Source organism: Schistocerca nitens, chromosome 11 (assembly GCF_023898315.1).
Source record: "Schistocerca nitens isolate TAMUIC-IGC-003100 chromosome 11, iqSchNite1.1, whole genome shotgun sequence".
NCBI lineage: Eukaryota > Metazoa > Arthropoda > Insecta > Orthoptera > Acrididae > Schistocerca > Schistocerca nitens.
This window is the reverse complement of record NC_064624.1, coordinates 148615512-148637168: the sequence shown is the minus strand read 5'-3', so window position 1 is coordinate 148637168 and position 21657 is coordinate 148615512. Positions and strand designations below refer to the sequence as shown.

The 21657-nt window shown below is 55.0% G+C and overlaps 23 non-coding genes across 23 annotated transcripts; all 23 read left to right on the top strand.

Moving 5' to 3' along the window:
- Positions 1-213: 213 nt before the first annotated feature.
- LOC126214163 (5S ribosomal RNA) lies at positions 214-332 on the top strand. Its single transcript, XR_007541648.1, has one exon. It is a non-coding gene; the product is annotated as a 5S ribosomal RNA (ribosomal RNA).
- Positions 333-1172: 840 nt separating this feature from the next.
- Positions 1173-1291, top strand: LOC126214162 (5S ribosomal RNA). The gene has a single exon (XR_007541647.1). It is a non-coding gene; the product is annotated as a 5S ribosomal RNA (ribosomal RNA).
- An 831-nt stretch (positions 1292-2122) lies between these two features.
- On the top strand, positions 2123-2241 carry LOC126214160 (5S ribosomal RNA). The gene has a single exon (XR_007541646.1). It is a non-coding gene; the product is annotated as a 5S ribosomal RNA (ribosomal RNA).
- Positions 2242-3087: 846 nt separating this feature from the next.
- On the top strand, positions 3088-3206 carry LOC126214159 (5S ribosomal RNA). Its single transcript, XR_007541645.1, has one exon. It is a non-coding gene; the product is annotated as a 5S ribosomal RNA (ribosomal RNA).
- An 845-nt stretch (positions 3207-4051) lies between these two features.
- On the top strand, positions 4052-4170 carry LOC126214158 (5S ribosomal RNA). The gene has a single exon (XR_007541644.1). It is a non-coding gene; the product is annotated as a 5S ribosomal RNA (ribosomal RNA).
- An 831-nt stretch (positions 4171-5001) lies between these two features.
- LOC126214157 (5S ribosomal RNA) lies at positions 5002-5120 on the top strand. Its single transcript, XR_007541643.1, has one exon. It is a non-coding gene; the product is annotated as a 5S ribosomal RNA (ribosomal RNA).
- Positions 5121-5961: 841 nt separating this feature from the next.
- Positions 5962-6080, top strand: LOC126214156 (5S ribosomal RNA). The gene has a single exon (XR_007541642.1). It is a non-coding gene; the product is annotated as a 5S ribosomal RNA (ribosomal RNA).
- Positions 6081-6920: 840 nt separating this feature from the next.
- Positions 6921-7039, top strand: LOC126214155 (5S ribosomal RNA). The gene has a single exon (XR_007541641.1). It is a non-coding gene; the product is annotated as a 5S ribosomal RNA (ribosomal RNA).
- Positions 7040-7878: 839 nt separating this feature from the next.
- On the top strand, positions 7879-7997 carry LOC126214153 (5S ribosomal RNA). The gene has a single exon (XR_007541639.1). It is a non-coding gene; the product is annotated as a 5S ribosomal RNA (ribosomal RNA).
- An 839-nt stretch (positions 7998-8836) lies between these two features.
- On the top strand, positions 8837-8955 carry LOC126214190 (5S ribosomal RNA). The gene has a single exon (XR_007541673.1). It is a non-coding gene; the product is annotated as a 5S ribosomal RNA (ribosomal RNA).
- Positions 8956-9788: 833 nt separating this feature from the next.
- Positions 9789-9907, top strand: LOC126214152 (5S ribosomal RNA). The gene has a single exon (XR_007541638.1). It is a non-coding gene; the product is annotated as a 5S ribosomal RNA (ribosomal RNA).
- An 845-nt stretch (positions 9908-10752) lies between these two features.
- On the top strand, positions 10753-10871 carry LOC126214151 (5S ribosomal RNA). The gene has a single exon (XR_007541637.1). It is a non-coding gene; the product is annotated as a 5S ribosomal RNA (ribosomal RNA).
- An 831-nt stretch (positions 10872-11702) lies between these two features.
- Positions 11703-11821, top strand: LOC126214149 (5S ribosomal RNA). The gene has a single exon (XR_007541636.1). It is a non-coding gene; the product is annotated as a 5S ribosomal RNA (ribosomal RNA).
- Positions 11822-12662: 841 nt separating this feature from the next.
- Positions 12663-12781, top strand: LOC126214178 (5S ribosomal RNA). Its single transcript, XR_007541662.1, has one exon. It is a non-coding gene; the product is annotated as a 5S ribosomal RNA (ribosomal RNA).
- Positions 12782-13614: 833 nt separating this feature from the next.
- On the top strand, positions 13615-13733 carry LOC126214148 (5S ribosomal RNA). Its single transcript, XR_007541635.1, has one exon. It is a non-coding gene; the product is annotated as a 5S ribosomal RNA (ribosomal RNA).
- An 841-nt stretch (positions 13734-14574) lies between these two features.
- Positions 14575-14693, top strand: LOC126214166 (5S ribosomal RNA). The gene has a single exon (XR_007541651.1). It is a non-coding gene; the product is annotated as a 5S ribosomal RNA (ribosomal RNA).
- Positions 14694-15526: 833 nt separating this feature from the next.
- On the top strand, positions 15527-15645 carry LOC126214147 (5S ribosomal RNA). Its single transcript, XR_007541634.1, has one exon. It is a non-coding gene; the product is annotated as a 5S ribosomal RNA (ribosomal RNA).
- Positions 15646-16490: 845 nt separating this feature from the next.
- LOC126214146 (5S ribosomal RNA) lies at positions 16491-16609 on the top strand. The gene has a single exon (XR_007541633.1). It is a non-coding gene; the product is annotated as a 5S ribosomal RNA (ribosomal RNA).
- An 831-nt stretch (positions 16610-17440) lies between these two features.
- Positions 17441-17559, top strand: LOC126214145 (5S ribosomal RNA). The gene has a single exon (XR_007541632.1). It is a non-coding gene; the product is annotated as a 5S ribosomal RNA (ribosomal RNA).
- Positions 17560-18400: 841 nt separating this feature from the next.
- Positions 18401-18519, top strand: LOC126214154 (5S ribosomal RNA). The gene has a single exon (XR_007541640.1). It is a non-coding gene; the product is annotated as a 5S ribosomal RNA (ribosomal RNA).
- Positions 18520-19352: 833 nt separating this feature from the next.
- Positions 19353-19471, top strand: LOC126214144 (5S ribosomal RNA). The gene has a single exon (XR_007541631.1). It is a non-coding gene; the product is annotated as a 5S ribosomal RNA (ribosomal RNA).
- Positions 19472-20316: 845 nt separating this feature from the next.
- LOC126214143 (5S ribosomal RNA) lies at positions 20317-20435 on the top strand. Its single transcript, XR_007541630.1, has one exon. It is a non-coding gene; the product is annotated as a 5S ribosomal RNA (ribosomal RNA).
- An 831-nt stretch (positions 20436-21266) lies between these two features.
- On the top strand, positions 21267-21385 carry LOC126214141 (5S ribosomal RNA). Its single transcript, XR_007541628.1, has one exon. It is a non-coding gene; the product is annotated as a 5S ribosomal RNA (ribosomal RNA).
- Positions 21386-21657: the final 272 nt, after the last annotated feature.

Sequence of the window (21657 nt, the reverse complement as noted above, 5' to 3'; positions counted from 1 at the left end):
CAACGAGCAGCAGTGCGTCTCACACACGCGGCGGTGCGCCCGCTAATTCGGCCGTCGCTCTGCTGGGACGCCGGGCGCGCCCCCCGCGCCGTCCTCGAGGAACTGGCTGTTGCGGAAGGAAGTGCTTTCGTCAAATGCGGCCGAAAACTAACATTTTGTGTGTTGGGAGAAAAGCCGAACGCGAATTCTGCCGTGCTCCTACGTTACGTGAGTGCCAACGGCCATACCATGATGAATACACCGGTTCTCGTCCGATCACCGAAGTTAAGCATCATTGGGCCCGGTTAGTACTTGGATGGGTGACCGCCTGGGAAACCCGGGTGCTGTTGGCTTCCTTCCTTTTTTTTTTTTTTGTTTTATGTCGCTACCCCTACCAGCCCAATTTTCAAACCACCTTTCTGTTGTGACAAAGATGCTTCCTTAAGCCTTTTATACTACTGCAATGGTACGAAAATGCAGTAATTAACTCAGTTTGAGGGAGAATGTGCTAACCAAGTTTGCCAGGAAGCCTTTGAAAACGACAAAACGGTACGAATCGGCAGGTGATTTCTGAAATACGTCACCGCCTATTGTTGTGTAGGAGTGTAGAGTTCCAAACTTGATTTGTAATCACGAATCTGTCCCTTAGTCGTCTCGTCTCGTCTCGTCCCGCAGACGTTTGTCGTGCTTGCGCTGTCATATGGACCACGACCCGAGCGGCAGCGAGCGGCAGTCGAGCAAAGTCGGGACAAGTCGGGACGGGGACAGGGATAGGAATGGTGTGAATGCACTGCAAACTACGCACACACCCGGTGTGTGAGGCGAGGCGAGGCGAGGCGAGGCGAGGCGAGGCGAGGAAGCCCACATCGCTACCAGTGGCGCCCTCCAGCACGACACTGCCACACCCCGCACAGGCCGTCCGCTGGACACCAGGGACAAGATGCGTCCTCCGCTAGTGTCGAAGGCTGCACGCGGAGGTGCAACGAGCAGCAGTGCGTCTCACACACGCGGCGGTGCGCCCGCTAATTCGGCCGTCGCTCTGCTGGGACGCCGGGCGCGCCCCCCGCGCCGTCCTCGAGGAACTGGCTGTTGCGGAAGGAAGTGCTTTCGTCAAATGCGGCCGAAAACTAACATTTTGTGTGTTGGGAGAAAAGCCGAACGCGAATTCTGCCGTGCTCCTACGTTACGTGAGTGCCAACGGCCATACCATGATGAATACACCGGTTCTCGTCCGATCACCGAAGTTAAGCATCATTGGGCCCGGTTAGTACTTGGATGGGTGACCGCCTGGGAAACCCGGGTGCTGTTGGCTTCCTTCCTTTTTTTTTTTTTTTGTTTTATGTCGCTACCCCTACCAGCCCAATTTTCAAACCACCTTTCTGTTGTGACAAAGATGCTTCCTTAAGCCTTTTATACTACTGCAATGGTACGAAAATGCAGTAATTAACTCAGTTTGAGGGAGAATGTGCTAACCAAGTTTGCCAGGAAGCCTTTGAAAACGACAAAACGGTACGAATCGGCAGGTGATTTCTGAAATCCGTCACCGCCTATTGTTGTGTAGGAGTGTAGAGTTCGAAATTTGATTTGTAATCACGAATTTATTCCTTAGTCGTCTCGTCTCGTCTCGTCTCGTCCCGCAGACGTTTGTCGTGCTTGCGCTGTCATATGGACCACGACCCGAGCGGCAGCGAGCGGCAGTCGAGCAAAGTCGGGACAAGTCGGGACGGGGACAGGGATAGGACTGGTGTGAATGCACTGCAAACTACGCACACACCCGGTGTGTGAGGCGAGGCGAGGCGAGGCGAGGAAGCCCACATCGCTACCAGTGGCGCCCTCCAGCACGACACTGCCACACCCCGCACAGGCCGTCCGCTGGACACCAGGGACAAGATGCGTCCTCCGCTAGTGTCGAAGGCTGCACGCGGAGGTGCAACGAGCAGCAGTGCGTCTCACACACGCGGCGGTGCGCCCGCTAATTCGGCCGTCGCTCTGCTGGGACGCCGGGCGCGCCCCCCGCGCCGTCCTCGAGGAACTGGCTGTTGCGGAAGGAAGTGCTTTCGTCAAATGCGGCCGAAAACTAACATTTTGTGTGTTGGGAGAAAAGCCGAACGCGAATTCTGCCGTGCTCCTACGTTACGTGAGTGCCAACGGCCATACCATGATGAATACACCGGTTCTCGTCCGATCACCGAAGTTAAGCATCATTGGGCCCGGTTAGTACTTGGATGGGTGACCGCCTGGGAAACCCGGGTGCTGTTGGCTTCCTTCCTTTTTTTTTTTTTTTGTTTTATGTCGCTACCCCTACCAGCCCAATTTTCAAACCACCTTTCTGTTGTGACAAAGATGCTTCCTTAAGCCTTTTATACTACTGCAATGGTACGAAAATGCAGTAATTAACTCAGTTTGAGGGAGAATGTGCTAACCAAGTTTGCCAGGAAGCCTTTGAAAACGACAAAACGGTACGAATCGGCAGGTGATTTCTGAAATACGTCACCGCCTATTGTTGTGTAGGAGTGTAGAGTTCCAAACTTGATTTGTAATCACGAATCTGTCCCTTAGTCGTCTCGTCTCGTCTCGTCCCGCAGACGTTTGTCGTGCTTGCGCTGTCATATGGACCACGACCCGAGCGGCAGCGAGCGGCAGTCGAGCAAAGTCGGGACAAGTCGGGACGGGGACAGGGATAGGAATGGTGTGAATGCACTGCAAACTACGCACACACCCGGTGTGTGAGGCGAGGCGAGGCGAGGCGAGGCGAGGCGAGGCGAGGCGAGGAAGCCCACATCGCTACCAGTGGCGCCCTCCAGCACGACACTGCCACACCCCGCACAGGCCGTCCGCTGGACACCAGGGACAAGATGCGTCCTCCGCTAGTGTCGAAGGCTGCACGCGGAGGTGCAACGAGCAGCAGTGCGTCTCACACACGCGGCGGTGCGCCCGCTAATTCGGCCGTCGCTCTGCTGGGACGCCGGGCGCGCCCCCCGCGCCGTCCTCGAGGAACTGGCTGTTGCGGAAGGAAGTGCTTTCGTCAAATGCGGCCGAAAACTAACATTTTGTGTGTTGGGAGAAAAGCCGAACGCGAATTCTGCCGTGCTCCTACGTTACGTGAGTGCCAACGGCCATACCATGATGAATACACCGGTTCTCGTCCGATCACCGAAGTTAAGCATCATTGGGCCCGGTTAGTACTTGGATGGGTGACCGCCTGGGAAACCCGGGTGCTGTTGGCTTCCTTCCTTTTTTTTTTTTTTGTTTTATGTCGCTACCCCTACCAGCCCAATTTTCAAACCACCTTTCTGTTGTGACAAAGATGCTTCCTTAAGCCTTTTATACTACTGCAATGGTACGAAAATGCAGTAATTAACTCAGTTTGAGGGAGAATGTGCTAACCAAGTTTGCCAGGAAGCCTTTGAAAACGACAAAACGGTACGAATCGGCAGGTGATTTCTGAAATACGTCACCGCCTATTGTTGTGTAGGAGTGTAGAGTTCCAAACTTGATTTGTAATCACGAATCTGTCCCTTAGTCGTCTCGTCTCGTCTCGTCCCGCAGACGTTTGTCGTGCTTGCGCTGTCATATGGACCACGACCCGAGCGGCAGCGAGCGGCAGTCGAGCAAAGTCGGGACAAGTCGGGACGGGGACAGGGATAGGAATGGTGTGAATGCACTGCAAACTACGCACACACCCGGTGTGTGAGGCGAGGCGAGGCGAGGCGAGGCGAGGCGAGGCGAGGCGAGGAAGCCCACATCGCTACCAGTGGCGCCCTCCAGCACGACACTGCCACACCCCGCACAGGCCGTCCGCTGGACACCAGGGACAAGATGCGTCCTCCGCTAGTGTCGAAGGCTGCACGCGGAGGTGCAACGAGCAGCAGTGCGTCTCACACACGCGGCGGTGCGCCCGCTAATTCGGCCGTCGCTCTGCTGGGACGCCGGGCGCGCCCCCCGCGCCGTCCTCGAGGAACTGGCTGTTGCGGAAGGAAGTGCTTTCGTCAAATGCGGCCGAAAACTAACATTTTGTGTGTTGGGAGAAAAGCCGAACGCGAATTCTGCCGTGCTCCTACGTTACGTGAGTGCCAACGGCCATACCATGATGAATACACCGGTTCTCGTCCGATCACCGAAGTTAAGCATCATTGGGCCCGGTTAGTACTTGGATGGGTGACCGCCTGGGAAACCCGGGTGCTGTTGGCTTCCTTCCTTTTTTTTTTTTTTTGTTTTATGTCGCTACCCCTACCAGCCCAATTTTCAAACCACCTTTCTGTTGTGACAAAGATGCTTCCTTAAGCCTTTTATACTACTGCAATGGTACGAAAATGCAGTAATTAACTCAGTTTGAGGGAGAATGTGCTAACCAAGTTTGCCAGGAAGCCTTTGAAAACGACAAAACGGTACGAATCGGCAGGTGATTTCTGAAATCCGTCACCGCCTATTGTTGTGTAGGAGTGTAGAGTTCGAAATTTGATTTGTAATCACGAATTTATTCCTTAGTCGTCTCGTCTCGTCTCGTCTCGTCCCGCAGACGTTTGTCGTGCTTGCGCTGTCATATGGACCACGACCCGAGCGGCAGCGAGCGGCAGTCGAGCAAAGTCGGGACAAGTCGGGACGGGGACAGGGATAGGACTGGTGTGAATGCACTGCAAACTACGCACACACCCGGTGTGTGAGGCGAGGCGAGGCGAGGCGAGGAAGCCCACATCGCTACCAGTGGCGCCCTCCAGCACGACACTGCCACACCCCGCACAGGCCGTCCGCTGGACACCAGGGACAAGATGCGTCCTCCGCTAGTGTCGAAGGCTGCACGCGGAGGTGCAACGAGCAGCAGTGCGTCTCACACACGCGGCGGTGCGCCCGCTAATTCGGCCGTCGCTCTGCTGGGACGCCGGGCGCGCCCCCCGCGCCGTCCTCGAGGAACTGGCTGTTGCGGAAGGAAGTGCTTTCGTCAAATGCGGCCGAAAACTAACATTTTGTGTGTTGGGAGAAAAGCCGAACGCGAATTCTGCCGTGCTCCTACGTTACGTGAGTGCCAACGGCCATACCATGATGAATACACCGGTTCTCGTCCGATCACCGAAGTTAAGCATCATTGGGCCCGGTTAGTACTTGGATGGGTGACCGCCTGGGAAACCCGGGTGCTGTTGGCTTCCTTCCTTTTTTTTTTTTTTTGTTTTATGTCGCTACCCCTACCAGCCCAATTTTCAAACCACCTTTCTGTTGTGACAAAGATGCTTCCTTAAGCCTTTTATACTACTGCAATGGTACGAAAATGCAGTAATTAACTCAGTTTGAGGGAGAATGTGCTAACCAAGTTTGCCAGGAAGCCTTTGAAAACGACAAAACGGTACGAATCGGCAGGTGATTTCTGAAATACGTCACCGCCTATTGTTGTGTAGGAGTGTAGAGTTCCAAACTTGATTTGTAATCACGAATCTGTCCCTTAGTCGTCTCGTCTCGTCTCGTCCCGCAGACGTTTGTCGTGCTTGCGCTGTCATATGGACCACGACCCGAGCGGCAGCGAGCGGCAGTCGAGCAAAGTCGGGACAAGTCGGGACGGGGACAGGGATAGGAATGGTGTGAATGCACTGCAAACTACGCACACACCCGGTGTGTGAGGCGAGGCGAGGCGAGGCGAGGCGAGGCGAGGCGAGGAAGCCCACATCGCTACCAGTGGCGCCCTCCAGCACGACACTGCCACACCCCGCACAGGCCGTCCGCTGGACACCAGGGACAAGATGCGTCCTCCGCTAGTGTCGAAGGCTGCACGCGGAGGTGCAACGAGCAGCAGTGCGTCTCACACACGCGGCGGTGCGCCCGCTAATTCGGCCGTCGCTCTGCTGGGACGCCGGGCGCGCCCCCCGCGCCGTCCTCGAGGAACTGGCTGTTGCGGAAGGAAGTGCTTTCGTCAAATGCGGCCGAAAACTAACATTTTGTGTGTTGGGAGAAAAGCCGAACGCGAATTCTGCCGTGCTCCTACGTTACGTGAGTGCCAACGGCCATACCATGATGAATACACCGGTTCTCGTCCGATCACCGAAGTTAAGCATCATTGGGCCCGGTTAGTACTTGGATGGGTGACCGCCTGGGAAACCCGGGTGCTGTTGGCTTCCTTCCTTTTTTTTTTTTTTGTTTTATGTCGCTACCCCTACCAGCCCAATTTTCAAACCACCTTTCTGTTGTGACAAAGATGCTTCCTTAAGCCTTTTATACTACTGCAATGGTACGAAAATGCAGTAATTAACTCAGTTTGAGGGAGAATGTGCTAACCAAGTTTGCCAGGAAGCCTTTGAAAACGACAAAACGGTACGAATCGGCAGGTGATTTCTGAAATACGTCACCGCCTATTGTTGTGTAGGAGTGTAGAGTTCCAAACTTGATTTGTAATCACGAATCTGTCCCTTAGTCGTCTCGTCTCGTCTCGTCCCGCAGACGTTTGTCGTGCTTGCGCTGTCATATGGACCACGACCCGAGCGGCAGCGAGCGGCAGTCGAGCAAAGTCGGGACAAGTCGGGACGGGGACAGGGATAGGAATGGTGTGAATGCACTGCAAACTACGCACACACCCGGTGTGTGAGGCGAGGCGAGGCGAGGCGAGGCGAGGCGAGGCGAGGAAGCCCACATCGCTACCAGTGGCGCCCTCCAGCACGACACTGCCACACCCCGCACAGGCCGTCCGCTGGACACCAGGGACAAGATGCGTCCTCCGCTAGTGTCGAAGGCTGCACGCGGAGGTGCAACGAGCAGCAGTGCGTCTCACACACGCGGCGGTGCGCCCGCTAATTCGGCCGTCGCTCTGCTGGGACGCCGGGCGCGCCCCCCGCGCCGTCCTCGAGGAACTGGCTGTTGCGGAAGGAAGTGCTTTCGTCAAATGCGGCCGAAAACTAACATTTTGTGTGTTGGGAGAAAAGCCGAACGCGAATTCTGCCGTGCTCCTACGTTACGTGAGTGCCAACGGCCATACCATGATGAATACACCGGTTCTCGTCCGATCACCGAAGTTAAGCATCATTGGGCCCGGTTAGTACTTGGATGGGTGACCGCCTGGGAAACCCGGGTGCTGTTGGCTTCCTTCCTTTTTTTTTTTTTGTTTTATGTCGCTACCCCTACCAGCCCAATTTTCAAACCACCTTTCTGTTGTGACAAAGATGCTTCCTTAAGCCTTTTATACTACTGCAATGGTACGAAAATGCAGTAATTAACTCAGTTTGAGGGAGAATGTGCTAACCAAGTTTGCCAGGAAGCCTTTGAAAACGACAAAACGGTACGAATCGGCAGGTGATTTCTGAAATACGTCACCGCCTATTGTTGTGTAGGAGTGTAGAGTTCCAAACTTGATTTGTAATCACGAATCTGTCCCTTAGTCGTCTCGTCTCGTCTCGTCCCGCAGACGTTTGTCGTGCTTGCGCTGTCATATGGACCACGACCCGAGCGGCAGCGAGCGGCAGTCGAGCAAAGTCGGGACAAGTCGGGACGGGGACAGGGATAGGAATGGTGTGAATGCACTGCAAACTACGCACACACCCGGTGTGTGAGGCGAGGCGAGGCGAGGCGAGGCGAGGCGAGGCGAGGAAGCCCACATCGCTACCAGTGGCGCCCTCCAGCACGACACTGCCACACCCCGCACAGGCCGTCCGCTGGACACCAGGGACAAGATGCGTCCTCCGCTAGTGTCGAAGGCTGCACGCGGAGGTGCAACGAGCAGCAGTGCGTCTCACACACGCGGCGGTGCGCCCGCTAATTCGGCCGTCGCTCTGCTGGGACGCCGGGCGCGCCCCCCGCGCCGTCCTCGAGGAACTGGCTGTTGCGGAAGGAAGTGCTTTCGTCAAATGCGGCCGAAAACTAACATTTTGTGTGTTGGGAGAAAAGCCGAACGCGAATTCTGCCGTGCTCCTACGTTACGTGAGTGCCAACGGCCATACCATGATGAATACACCGGTTCTCGTCCGATCACCGAAGTTAAGCATCATTGGGCCCGGTTAGTACTTGGATGGGTGACCGCCTGGGAAACCCGGGTGCTGTTGGCTTCCTTCCTTTTTTTTTTTTTGTTTTATGTCGCTACCCCTACCAGCCCAATTTTCAAACCACCTTTCTGTTGTGACAAAGATGCTTCCTTAAGCCTTTTATACTACTGCAATGGTACGAAAATGCAGTAATTAACTCAGTTTGAGGGAGAATGTGCTAACCAAGTTTGCCAGGAAGCCTTTGAAAACGACAAAACGGTACGAATCGGCAGGTGATTTCTGAAATACGTCACCGCCTATTGTTGTGTAGGAGTGTAGAGTTCCAAACTTGATTTGTAATCACGAATCTGTCCCTTAGTCGTCTCGTCTCGTCTCGTCCCGCAGACGTTTGTCGTGCTTGCGCTGTCATATGGACCACGACCCGAGCGGCAGCGAGCGGCAGTCGAGCAAAGTCGGGACAAGTCGGGACGGGGACAGGGATAGGAATGGTGTGAATGCACTGCAAACTACGCACACACCCGGTGTGTGAGGCGAGGCGAGGCGAGGCGAGGCGAGGCGAGGCGAGGAAGCCCACATCGCTACCAGTGGCGCCCTCCAGCACGACACTGCCACACCCCGCACAGGCCGTCCGCTGGACACCAGGGACAAGATGCGTCCTCCGCTAGTGTCGAAGGCTGCACGCGGAGGTGCAACGAGCAGCAGTGCGTCTCACACACGCGGCGGTGCGCCCGCTAATTCGGCCGTCGCTCTGCTGGGACGCCGGGCGCGCCCCCCGCGCCGTCCTCGAGGAACTGGCTGTTGCGGAAGGAAGTGCTTTCGTCAAATGCGGCCGAAAACTAACATTTTGTGTGTTGGGAGAAAAGCCGAACGCGAATTCTGCCGTGCTCCTACGTTACGTGAGTGCCAACGGCCATACCATGATGAATACACCGGTTCTCGTCCGATCACCGAAGTTAAGCATCATTGGGCCCGGTTAGTACTTGGATGGGTGACCACCTGGGAAACCCGGGTGCTGTTGGCTCCCTTCCTTTTTTTTTTTTTTTTTGTTTTATGTCGCTACCCCTACCAGCCCAATTTTCAAACCACCTTTCTGTTGTGACAAAGATGCTTCCTTAAGCATTTTAAACTACTGCAATGGTACGAAAATGCAGTAATTAACTCAGTTTGAGGGAGAATTTGCTAAGCAAGTTTGCCAAGAAAACTTTGAAAACGACAAAACAGTACGAATCGGCAGGTGATTTCTGAAATCCGTCACCGCCTATTGTTGTGTAGGAGTGTAGAGTTCGAAATTTGATTTGTAATCACGAATTTATTCCTTAGTCGTCTCGTCTCGTCTCGTCTCGTCCCGCAGACGTTTGTCGTGCTTGCGCTGTCATATGGACCACGACCCGAGCGGCAGCGAGCGGCAGTCGAGCAAAGTCGGGACAAGTCGGGACGGGGACAGGGATAGGACTGGTGTGAATGCACTGCAAACTACGCACACACCCGGTGTGTGAGGCGAGGCGAGGCGAGGCGAGGAAGCCCACATCGCTACCAGTGGCGCCCTCCAGCACGACACTGCCACACCCCGCACAGGCCGTCCGCTGGACACCAGGGACAAGATGCGTCCTCCGCTAGTGTCGAAGGCTGCACGCGGAGGTGCAACGAGCAGCAGTGCGTCTCACACACGCGGCGGTGCGCCCGCTAATTCGGCCGTCGCTCTGCTGGGACGCCGGGCGCGCCCCCCGCGCCGTCCTCGAGGAACTGGCTGTTGCGGAAGGAAGTGCTTTCGTCAAATGCGGCCGAAAACTAACATTTTGTGTGTTGGGAGAAAAGCCGAACGCGAATTCTGCCGTGCTCCTACGTTACGTGAGTGCCAACGGCCATACCATGATGAATACACCGGTTCTCGTCCGATCACCGAAGTTAAGCATCATTGGGCCCGGTTAGTACTTGGATGGGTGACCGCCTGGGAAACCCGGGTGCTGTTGGCTTCCTTCCTTTTTTTTTTTTTTGTTTTATGTCGCTACCCCTACCAGCCCAATTTTCAAACCACCTTTCTGTTGTGACAAAGATGCTTCCTTAAGCCTTTTATACTACTGCAATGGTACGAAAATGCAGTAATTAACTCAGTTTGAGGGAGAATGTGCTAACCAAGTTTGCCAGGAAGCCTTTGAAAACGACAAAACGGTACGAATCGGCAGGTGATTTCTGAAATACGTCACCGCCTATTGTTGTGTAGGAGTGTAGAGTTCCAAACTTGATTTGTAATCACGAATCTGTCCCTTAGTCGTCTCGTCTCGTCTCGTCCCGCAGACGTTTGTCGTGCTTGCGCTGTCATATGGACCACGACCCGAGCGGCAGCGAGCGGCAGTCGAGCAAAGTCGGGACAAGTCGGGACGGGGACAGGGATAGGAATGGTGTGAATGCACTGCAAACTACGCACACACCCGGTGTGTGAGGCGAGGCGAGGCGAGGCGAGGCGAGGCGAGGCGAGGCGAGGAAGCCCACATCGCTACCAGTGGCGCCCTCCAGCACGACACTGCCACACCCCGCACAGGCCGTCCGCTGGACACCAGGGACAAGATGCGTCCTCCGCTAGTGTCGAAGGCTGCACGCGGAGGTGCAACGAGCAGCAGTGCGTCTCACACACGCGGCGGTGCGCCCGCTAATTCGGCCGTCGCTCTGCTGGGACGCCGGGCGCGCCCCCCGCGCCGTCCTCGAGGAACTGGCTGTTGCGGAAGGAAGTGCTTTCGTCAAATGCGGCCGAAAACTAACATTTTGTGTGTTGGGAGAAAAGCCGAACGCGAATTCTGCCGTGCTCCTACGTTACGTGAGTGCCAACGGCCATACCATGATGAATACACCGGTTCTCGTCCGATCACCGAAGTTAAGCATCATTGGGCCCGGTTAGTACTTGGATGGGTGACCGCCTGGGAAACCCGGGTGCTGTTGGCTTCCTTCCTTTTTTTTTTTTTTTGTTTTATGTCGCTACCCCTACCAGCCCAATTTTCAAACCACCTTTCTGTTGTGACAAAGATGCTTCCTTAAGCCTTTTATACTACTGCAATGGTACGAAAATGCAGTAATTAACTCAGTTTGAGGGAGAATGTGCTAACCAAGTTTGCCAGGAAGCCTTTGAAAACGACAAAACGGTACGAATCGGCAGGTGATTTCTGAAATCCGTCACCGCCTATTGTTGTGTAGGAGTGTAGAGTTCGAAATTTGATTTGTAATCACGAATTTATTCCTTAGTCGTCTCGTCTCGTCTCGTCTCGTCCCGCAGACGTTTGTCGTGCTTGCGCTGTCATATGGACCACGACCCGAGCGGCAGCGAGCGGCAGTCGAGCAAAGTCGGGACAAGTCGGGACGGGGACAGGGATAGGACTGGTGTGAATGCACTGCAAACTACGCACACACCCGGTGTGTGAGGCGAGGCGAGGCGAGGCGAGGAAGCCCACATCGCTACCAGTGGCGCCCTCCAGCACGACACTGCCACACCCCGCACAGGCCGTCCGCTGGACACCAGGGACAAGATGCGTCCTCCGCTAGTGTCGAAGGCTGCACGCGGAGGTGCAACGAGCAGCAGTGCGTCTCACACACGCGGCGGTGCGCCCGCTAATTCGGCCGTCGCTCTGCTGGGACGCCGGGCGCGCCCCCCGCGCCGTCCTCGAGGAACTGGCTGTTGCGGAAGGAAGTGCTTTCGTCAAATGCGGCCGAAAACTAACATTTTGTGTGTTGGGAGAAAAGCCGAACGCGAATTCTGCCGTGCTCCTACGTTACGTGAGTGCCAACGGCCATACCATGATGAATACACCGGTTCTCGTCCGATCACCGAAGTTAAGCATCATTGGGCCCGGTTAGTACTTGGATGGGTGACCGCCTGGGAAACCCGGGTGCTGTTGGCTTCCTTCCTTTTTTTTTTTTTTTGTTTTATGTCGCTACCCCTACCAGCCCAATTTTCAAACCACCTTTCTGTTGTGACAAAGATGCTTCCTTAAGCCTTTTATACTACTGCAATGGTACGAAAATGCAGTAATTAACTCAGTTTGAGGGAGAATGTGCTAACCAAGTTTGCCAGGAAGCCTTTGAAAACGACAAAACGGTACGAATCGGCAGGTGATTTCTGAAATACGTCACCGCCTATTGTTGTGTAGGAGTGTAGAGTTCCAAACTTGATTTGTAATCACGAATCTGTCCCTTAGTCGTCTCGTCTCGTCTCGTCCCGCAGACGTTTGTCGTGCTTGCGCTGTCATATGGACCACGACCCGAGCGGCAGCGAGCGGCAGTCGAGCAAAGTCGGGACAAGTCGGGACGGGGACAGGGATAGGAATGGTGTGAATGCACTGCAAACTACGCACACACCCGGTGTGTGAGGCGAGGCGAGGCGAGGCGAGGCGAGGCGAGGCGAGGAAGCCCACATCGCTACCAGTGGCGCCCTCCAGCACGACACTGCCACACCCCGCACAGGCCGTCCGCTGGACACCAGGGACAAGATGCGTCCTCCGCTAGTGTCGAAGGCTGCACGCGGAGGTGCAACGAGCAGCAGTGCGTCTCACACACGCGGCGGTGCGCCCGCTAATTCGGCCGTCGCTCTGCTGGGACGCCGGGCGCGCCCCCCGCGCCGTCCTCGAGGAACTGGCTGTTGCGGAAGGAAGTGCTTTCGTCAAATGCGGCCGAAAACTAACATTTTGTGTGTTGGGAGAAAAGCCGAACGCGAATTCTGCCGTGCTCCTACGTTACGTGAGTGCCAACGGCCATACCATGATGAATACACCGGTTCTCGTCCGATCACCGAAGTTAAGCATCATTGGGCCCGGTTAGTACTTGGATGGGTGACCACCTGGGAAACCCGGGTGCTGTTGGCTCCCTTCCTTTTTTTTTTTTTTTTTGTTTTATGTCGCTACCCCTACCAGCCCAATTTTCAAACCACCTTTCTGTTGTGACAAAGATGCTTCCTTAAGCATTTTAAACTACTGCAATGGTACGAAAATGCAGTAATTAACTCAGTTTGAGGGAGAATTTGCTAAGCAAGTTTGCCAAGAAAACTTTGAAAACGACAAAACAGTACGAATCGGCAGGTGATTTCTGAAATCCGTCACCGCCTATTGTTGTGTAGGAGTGTAGAGTTCGAAATTTGATTTGTAATCACGAATTTATTCCTTAGTCGTCTCGTCTCGTCTCGTCTCGTCCCGCAGACGTTTGTCGTGCTTGCGCTGTCATATGGACCACGACCCGAGCGGCAGCGAGCGGCAGTCGAGCAAAGTCGGGACAAGTCGGGACGGGGACAGGGATAGGACTGGTGTGAATGCACTGCAAACTACGCACACACCCGGTGTGTGAGGCGAGGCGAGGCGAGGCGAGGAAGCCCACATCGCTACCAGTGGCGCCCTCCAGCACGACACTGCCACACCCCGCACAGGCCGTCCGCTGGACACCAGGGACAAGATGCGTCCTCCGCTAGTGTCGAAGGCTGCACGCGGAGGTGCAACGAGCAGCAGTGCGTCTCACACACGCGGCGGTGCGCCCGCTAATTCGGCCGTCGCTCTGCTGGGACGCCGGGCGCGCCCCCCGCGCCGTCCTCGAGGAACTGGCTGTTGCGGAAGGAAGTGCTTTCGTCAAATGCGGCCGAAAACTAACATTTTGTGTGTTGGGAGAAAAGCCGAACGCGAATTCTGCCGTGCTCCTACGTTACGTGAGTGCCAACGGCCATACCATGATGAATACACCGGTTCTCGTCCGATCACCGAAGTTAAGCATCATTGGGCCCGGTTAGTACTTGGATGGGTGACCGCCTGGGAAACCCGGGTGCTGTTGGCTTCCTTCCTTTTTTTTTTTTTTTGTTTTATGTCGCTACCCCTACCAGCCCAATTTTCAAACCACCTTTCTGTTGTGACAAAGATGCTTCCTTAAGCCTTTTATACTACTGCAATGGTACGAAAATGCAGTAATTAACTCAGTTTGAGGGAGAATGTGCTAACCAAGTTTGCCAGGAAGCCTTTGAAAACGACAAAACGGTACGAATCGGCAGGTGATTTCTGAAATACGTCACCGCCTATTGTTGTGTAGGAGTGTAGAGTTCCAAACTTGATTTGTAATCACGAATCTGTCCCTTAGTCGTCTCGTCTCGTCTCGTCCCGCAGACGTTTGTCGTGCTTGCGCTGTCATATGGACCACGACCCGAGCGGCAGCGAGCGGCAGTCGAGCAAAGTCGGGACAAGTCGGGACGGGGACAGGGATAGGAATGGTGTGAATGCACTGCAAACTACGCACACACCCGGTGTGTGAGGCGAGGCGAGGCGAGGCGAGGCGAGGCGAGGCGAGGAAGCCCACATCGCTACCAGTGGCGCCCTCCAGCACGACACTGCCACACCCCGCACAGGCCGTCCGCTGGACACCAGGGACAAGATGCGTCCTCCGCTAGTGTCGAAGGCTGCACGCGGAGGTGCAACGAGCAGCAGTGCGTCTCACACACGCGGCGGTGCGCCCGCTAATTCGGCCGTCGCTCTGCTGGGACGCCGGGCGCGCCCCCCGCGCCGTCCTCGAGGAACTGGCTGTTGCGGAAGGAAGTGCTTTCGTCAAATGCGGCCGAAAACTAACATTTTGTGTGTTGGGAGAAAAGCCGAACGCGAATTCTGCCGTGCTCCTACGTTACGTGAGTGCCAACGGCCATACCATGATGAATACACCGGTTCTCGTCCGATCACCGAAGTTAAGCATCATTGGGCCCGGTTAGTACTTGGATGGGTGACCACCTGGGAAACCCGGGTGCTGTTGGCTCCCTTCCTTTTTTTTTTTTTTTTTGTTTTATGTCGCTACCCCTACCAGCCCAATTTTCAAACCACCTTTCTGTTGTGACAAAGATGCTTCCTTAAGCATTTTAAACTACTGCAATGGTACGAAAATGCAGTAATTAACTCAGTTTGAGGGAGAATTTGCTAAGCAAGTTTGCCAAGAAAACTTTGAAAACGACAAAACAGTACGAATCGGCAGGTGATTTCTGAAATCCGTCACCGCCTATTGTTGTGTAGGAGTGTAGAGTTCGAAATTTGATTTGTAATCACGAATTTATTCCTTAGTCGTCTCGTCTCGTCTCGTCTCGTCCCGCAGACGTTTGTCGTGCTTGCGCTGTCATATGGACCACGACCCGAGCGGCAGCGAGCGGCAGTCGAGCAAAGTCGGGACAAGTCGGGACGGGGACAGGGATAGGACTGGTGTGAATGCACTGCAAACTACGCACACACCCGGTGTGTGAGGCGAGGCGAGGCGAGGCGAGGAAGCCCACATCGCTACCAGTGGCGCCCTCCAGCACGACACTGCCACACCCCGCACAGGCCGTCCGCTGGACACCAGGGACAAGATGCGTCCTCCGCTAGTGTCGAAGGCTGCACGCGGAGGTGCAACGAGCAGCAGTGCGTCTCACACACGCGGCGGTGCGCCCGCTAATTCGGCCGTCGCTCTGCTGGGACGCCGGGCGCGCCCCCCGCGCCGTCCTCGAGGAACTGGCTGTTGCGGAAGGAAGTGCTTTCGTCAAATGCGGCCGAAAACTAACATTTTGTGTGTTGGGAGAAAAGCCGAACGCGAATTCTGCCGTGCTCCTACGTTACGTGAGTGCCAACGGCCATACCATGATGAATACACCGGTTCTCGTCCGATCACCGAAGTTAAGCATCATTGGGCCCGGTTAGTACTTGGATGGGTGACCGCCTGGGAAACCCGGGTGCTGTTGGCTTCCTTCCTTTTTTTTTTTTTTGTTTTATGTCGCTACCCCTACCAGCCCAATTTTCAAACCACCTTTCTGTTGTGACAAAGATGCTTCCTTAAGCCTTTTATACTACTGCAATGGTACGAAAATGCAGTAATTAACTCAGTTTGAGGGAGAATGTGCTAACCAAGTTTGCCAGGAAGCCTTTGAAAACGACAAAACGGTACGAATCGGCAGGTGATTTCTGAAATACGTCACCGCCTATTGTTGTGTAGGAGTGTAGAGTTCCAAACTTGATTTGTAATCACGAATCTGTCCCTTAGTCGTCTCGTCTCGTCTCGTCCCGCAGACGTTTGTCGTGCTTGCGCTGTCATATGGACCACGACCCGAGCGGCAGCGAGCGGCAGTCGAGCAAAGTCGGGACAAGTCGGGACGGGGACAGGGATAGGAATGGTGTGAATGCACTGCAAACTACGCACACACCCGGTGTGTGAGGCGAGGCGAGGCGAGGCGAGGCGAGGCGAGGCGAGGCGAGGAAGCCCACATCGCTACCAGTGGCGCCCTCCAGCACGACACTGCCACACCCCGCACAGGCCGTCCGCTGGACACCAGGGACAAGATGCGTCCTCCGCTAGTGTCGAAGGCTGCACGCGGAGGTGCAACGAGCAGCAGTGCGTCTCACACACGCGGCGGTGCGCCCGCTAATTCGGCCGTCGCTCTGCTGGGACGCCGGGCGCGCCCCCCGCGCCGTCCTCGAGGAACTGGCTGTTGCGGAAGGAAGTGCTTTCGTCAAATGCGGCCGAAAACTAACATTTTGTGTGTTGGGAGAAAAGCCGAACGCGAATTCTGCCGTGCTCCTACGTTACGTGAGTGCCAACGGCCATACCATGATGAATACACCGGTTCTCGTCCGATCACCGAAGTTAAGCATCATTGGGCCCGGTTAGTACTTGGATGGGTGACCGCCTGGGAAACCCGGGTGCTGTTGGCTTCCTTCCTTTTTTTTTTTTTTTGTTTTATGTCGCTACCCCTACCAGCCCAATTTTCAAACCACCTTTCTGTTGTGACAAAGATGCTTCCTTAAGCCTTTTATACTACTGCAATGGTACGAAAATGCAGTAATTAACTCAGTTTGAGGGAGAATGTGCTAACCAAGTTTGCCAGGAAGCCTTTGAAAACGACAAAACGGTACGAATCGGCAGGTGATTTCTGAAATCCGTCACCGCCTATTGTTGTGTAGGAGTGTAGAGTTCGAAATTTGATTTGTAATCACGAATTTATTCCTTAGTCGTCTCGTCTCGTCTCGTCTCGTCCCGCAGACGTTTGTCGTGCTTGCGCTGTCATATGGACCACGACCCGAGCGGCAGCGAGCGGCAGTCGAGCAAAGTCGGGACAAGTCGGGACGGGGACAGGGATAGGACTGGTGTGAATGCACTGCAAACTACGCACACACCCGGTGTGTGAGGCGAGGCGAGGCGAGGCGAGGAAGCCCACATCGCTACCAGTGGCGCCCTCCAGCACGACACTGCCACACCCCGCACAGGCCGTCCGCTGGACACCAGGGACAAGATGCGTCCTCCGCTAGTGTCGAAGGCTGCACGCGGAGGTGCAACGAGCAGCAGTGCGTCTCACACACGCGGCGGTGCGCCCGCTAATTCGGCCGTCGCTCTGCTGGGACGCCGGGCGCGCCCCCCGCGCCGTCCTCGAGGAACTGGCTGTTGCGGAAGGAAGTGCTTTCGTCAAATGCGGCCGAAAACTAACATTTTGTGTGTTGGGAGAAAAGCCGAACGCGAATTCTGCCGTGCTCCTACGTTACGTGAGTGCCAACGGCCATACCATGATGAATACACCGGTTCTCGTCCGATCACCGAAGTTAAGCATCATTGGGCCCGGTTAGTACTTGGATGGGTGACCGCCTGGGAAACCCGGGTGCTGTTGGCTTCCTTCCTTTTTTTTTTTTTTTGTTTTATGTCGCTACCCCTACCAGCCCAATTTTCAAACCACCTTTCTGTTGTGACAAAGATGCTTCCTTAAGCCTTTTATACTACTGCAATGGTACGAAAATGCAGTAATTAACTCAGTTTGAGGGAGAATGTGCTAACCAAGTTTGCCAGGAAGCCTTTGAAAACGACAAAACGGTACGAATCGGCAGGTGATTTCTGAAATACGTCACCGCCTATTGTTGTGTAGGAGTGTAGAGTTCCAAACTTGATTTGTAATCACGAATCTGTCCCTTAGTCGTCTCGTCTCGTCTCGTCCCGCAGACGTTTGTCGTGCTTGCGCTGTCATATGGACCACGACCCGAGCGGCAGCGAGCGGCAGTCGAGCAAAGTCGGGACAAGTCGGGACGGGGACAGGGATAGGAATGGTGTGAATGCACTGCAAACTACGCACACACCCGGTGTGTGAGGCGAGGCGAGGCGAGGCGAGGCGAGGCGAGGCGAGGAAGCCCACATCGCTACCAGTGGCGCCCTCCAGCACGACACTGCCACACCCCGCACAGGCCGTCCGCTGGACACCAGGGACAAGATGCGTCCTCCGCTAGTGTCGAAGGCTGCACGCGGAGGTGCAACGAGCAGCAGTGCGTCTCACACACGCGGCGGTGCGCCCGCTAATTCGGCCGTCGCTCTGCTGGGACGCCGGGCGCGCCCCCCGCGCCGTCCTCGAGGAACTGGCTGTTGCGGAAGGAAGTGCTTTCGTCAAATGCGGCCGAAAACTAACATTTTGTGTGTTGGGAGAAAAGCCGAACGCGAATTCTGCCGTGCTCCTACGTTACGTGAGTGCCAACGGCCATACCATGATGAATACACCGGTTCTCGTCCGATCACCGAAGTTAAGCATCATTGGGCCCGGTTAGTACTTGGATGGGTGACCACCTGGGAAACCCGGGTGCTGTTGGCTCCCTTCCTTTTTTTTTTTTTTTTTGTTTTATGTCGCTACCCCTACCAGCCCAATTTTCAAACCACCTTTCTGTTGTGACAAAGATGCTTCCTTAAGCATTTTAAACTACTGCAATGGTACGAAAATGCAGTAATTAACTCAGTTTGAGGGAGAATTTGCTAAGCAAGTTTGCCAAGAAAACTTTGAAAACGACAAAACAGTACGAATCGGCAGGTGATTTCTGAAATCCGTCACCGCCTATTGTTGTGTAGGAGTGTAGAGTTCGAAATTTGATTTGTAATCACGAATTTATTCCTTAGTCGTCTCGTCTCGTCTCGTCTCGTCCCGCAGACGTTTGTCGTGCTTGCGCTGTCATATGGACCACGACCCGAGCGGCAGCGAGCGGCAGTCGAGCAAAGTCGGGACAAGTCGGGACGGGGACAGGGATAGGACTGGTGTGAATGCACTGCAAACTACGCACACACCCGGTGTGTGAGGCGAGGCGAGGCGAGGCGAGGAAGCCCACATCGCTACCAGTGGCGCCCTCCAGCACGACACTGCCACACCCCGCACAGGCCGTCCGCTGGACACCAGGGACAAGATGCGTCCTCCGCTAGTGTCGAAGGCTGCACGCGGAGGTGCAACGAGCAGCAGTGCGTCTCACACACGCGGCGGTGCGCCCGCTAATTCGGCCGTCGCTCTGCTGGGACGCCGGGCGCGCCCCCCGCGCCGTCCTCGAGGAACTGGCTGTTGCGGAAGGAAGTGCTTTCGTCAAATGCGGCCGAAAACTAACATTTTGTGTGTTGGGAGAAAAGCCGAACGCGAATTCTGCCGTGCTCCTACGTTACGTGAGTGCCAACGGCCATACCATGATGAATACACCGGTTCTCGTCCGATCACCGAAGTTAAGCATCATTGGGCCCGGTTAGTACTTGGATGGGTGACCGCCTGGGAAACCCGGGTGCTGTTGGCTTCCTTCCTTTTTTTTTTTTTTGTTTTATGTCGCTACCCCTACCAGCCCAATTTTCAAACCACCTTTCTGTTGTGACAAAGATGCTTCCTTAAGCCTTTTATACTACTGCAATGGTACGAAAATGCAGTAATTAACTCAGTTTGAGGGAGAATGTGCTAACCAAGTTTGCCAGGAAGCCTTTGAAAACGACAAAACGGTACGAATCGGCAGGTGATTTCTGAAATACGTCACCGCCTATTGTTGTGTAGGAGTGTAGAGTTCCAAACTTGATTTGTAATCACGAATCTGTCCCTTAGTCGTCTCGTCTCGTCTCGTCCCGCAGACGTTTGTCGTGCTTGCGCTGTCATATGGACCACGACCCGAGCGGCAGCGAGCGGCAGTCGAGCAAAGTCGGGACAAGTCGGGACGGGGACAGGGATAGGAATGGTGTGAATGCACTGCAAACTACGCACACACCCGGTGTGTGAGGCGAGGCGAGGCGAGGCGAGGCGAGGCGAGGCGAGGCGAGGAAGCCCACATCGCTACCAGTGGCGCCCTCCAGCACGACACTGCCACACCCCGCACAGGCCGTCCGCTGGACACCAGGGACAAGATGCGTCCTCCGCTAGTGTCGAAGGCTGCACGCGGAGGTGCAACGAGCAGCAGTGCGTCTCACACACGCGGCGGTGCGCCCGCTAATTCGGCCGTCGCTCTGCTGGGACGCCGGGCGCGCCCCCCGCGCCGTCCTCGAGGAACTGGCTGTTGCGGAAGGAAGTGCTTTCGTCAAATGCGGCCGAAAACTAACATTTTGTGTGTTGGGAGAAAAGCCGAACGCGAATTCTGCCGTGCTCCTACGTTACGTGAGTGCCAACGGCCATACCATGATGAATACACCGGTTCTCGTCCGATCACCGAAGTTAAGCATCATTGGGCCCGGTTAGTACTTGGATGGGTGACCGCCTGGGAAACCCGGGTGCTGTTGGCTTCCTTCCTTTTTTTTTTTTTTTGTTTTATGTCGCTACCCCTACCAGCCCAATTTTCAAACCACCTTTCTGTTGTGACAAAGATGCTTCCTTAAGCCTTTTATACTACTGCAATGGTACGAAAATGCAGTAATTAACTCAGTTTGAGGGAGAATGTGCTAACCAAGTTTGCCAGGAAGCCTTTGAAAACGACAAAACGGTACGAATCGGCAGGTGATTTCTGAAATCCGTCACCGCCTATTGTTGTGTAGGAGTGTAGAGTTCGAAATTTGATTTGTAATCACGAATTTATTCCTTAGTCGTCTCGTCTCGTCTCGTCTCGTCCCGCAGACGTTTGTCGTGCTTGCGCTGTCATATGGACCACGACCCGAGCGGCAGCGAGCGGCAGTCGAGCAAAGTCGGGACAAGTCGGGACGGGGACAGGGATAGGACTGGTGTGAATGCACTGCAAACTACGCACACACCCGGTGTGTGAGGCGAGGCGAGGCGAGGCGAGGAAGCCCACATCGCTACCAGTGGCGCCCTCCAGCACGACACTGCCACACCCCGCACAGGCCGTCCGCTGGACACCAGGGACAAGATGCGTCCTCCGCTAGTGTCGAAGGCTGCACGCGGAGGTGCAACGAGCAGCAGTGCGTCTCACACACGCGGCGGTGCGCCCGCTAATTCGGCCGTCGCTCTGCTGGGACGCCGGGCGCGCCCCCCGCGCCGTCCTCGAGGAACTGGCTGTTGCGGAAGGAAGTGCTTTCGTCAAATGCGGCCGAAAACTAACATTTTGTGTGTTGGGAGAAAAGCCGAACGCGAATTCTGCCGTGCTCCTACGTTACGTGAGTGCCAACGGCCATACCATGATGAATACACCGGTTCTCGTCCGATCACCGAAGTTAAGCATCATTGGGCCCGGTTAGTACTTGGATGGGTGACCGCCTGGGAAACCCGGGTGCTGTTGGCTTCCTTCCTTTTTTTTTTTTTTTGTTTTATGTCGCTACCCCTACCAGCCCAATTTTCAAACCACCTTTCTGTTGTGACAAAGATGCTTCCTTAAGCCTTTTATACTACTGCAATGGTACGAAAATGCAGTAATTAACTCAGTTTGAGGGAGAATGTGCTAACCAAGTTTGCCAGGAAGCCTTTGAAAACGACAAAACGGTACGAATCGGCAGGTGATTTCTGAAATACGTCACCGCCTATTGTTGTGTAGGAGTGTAGAGTTCCAAACTTGAT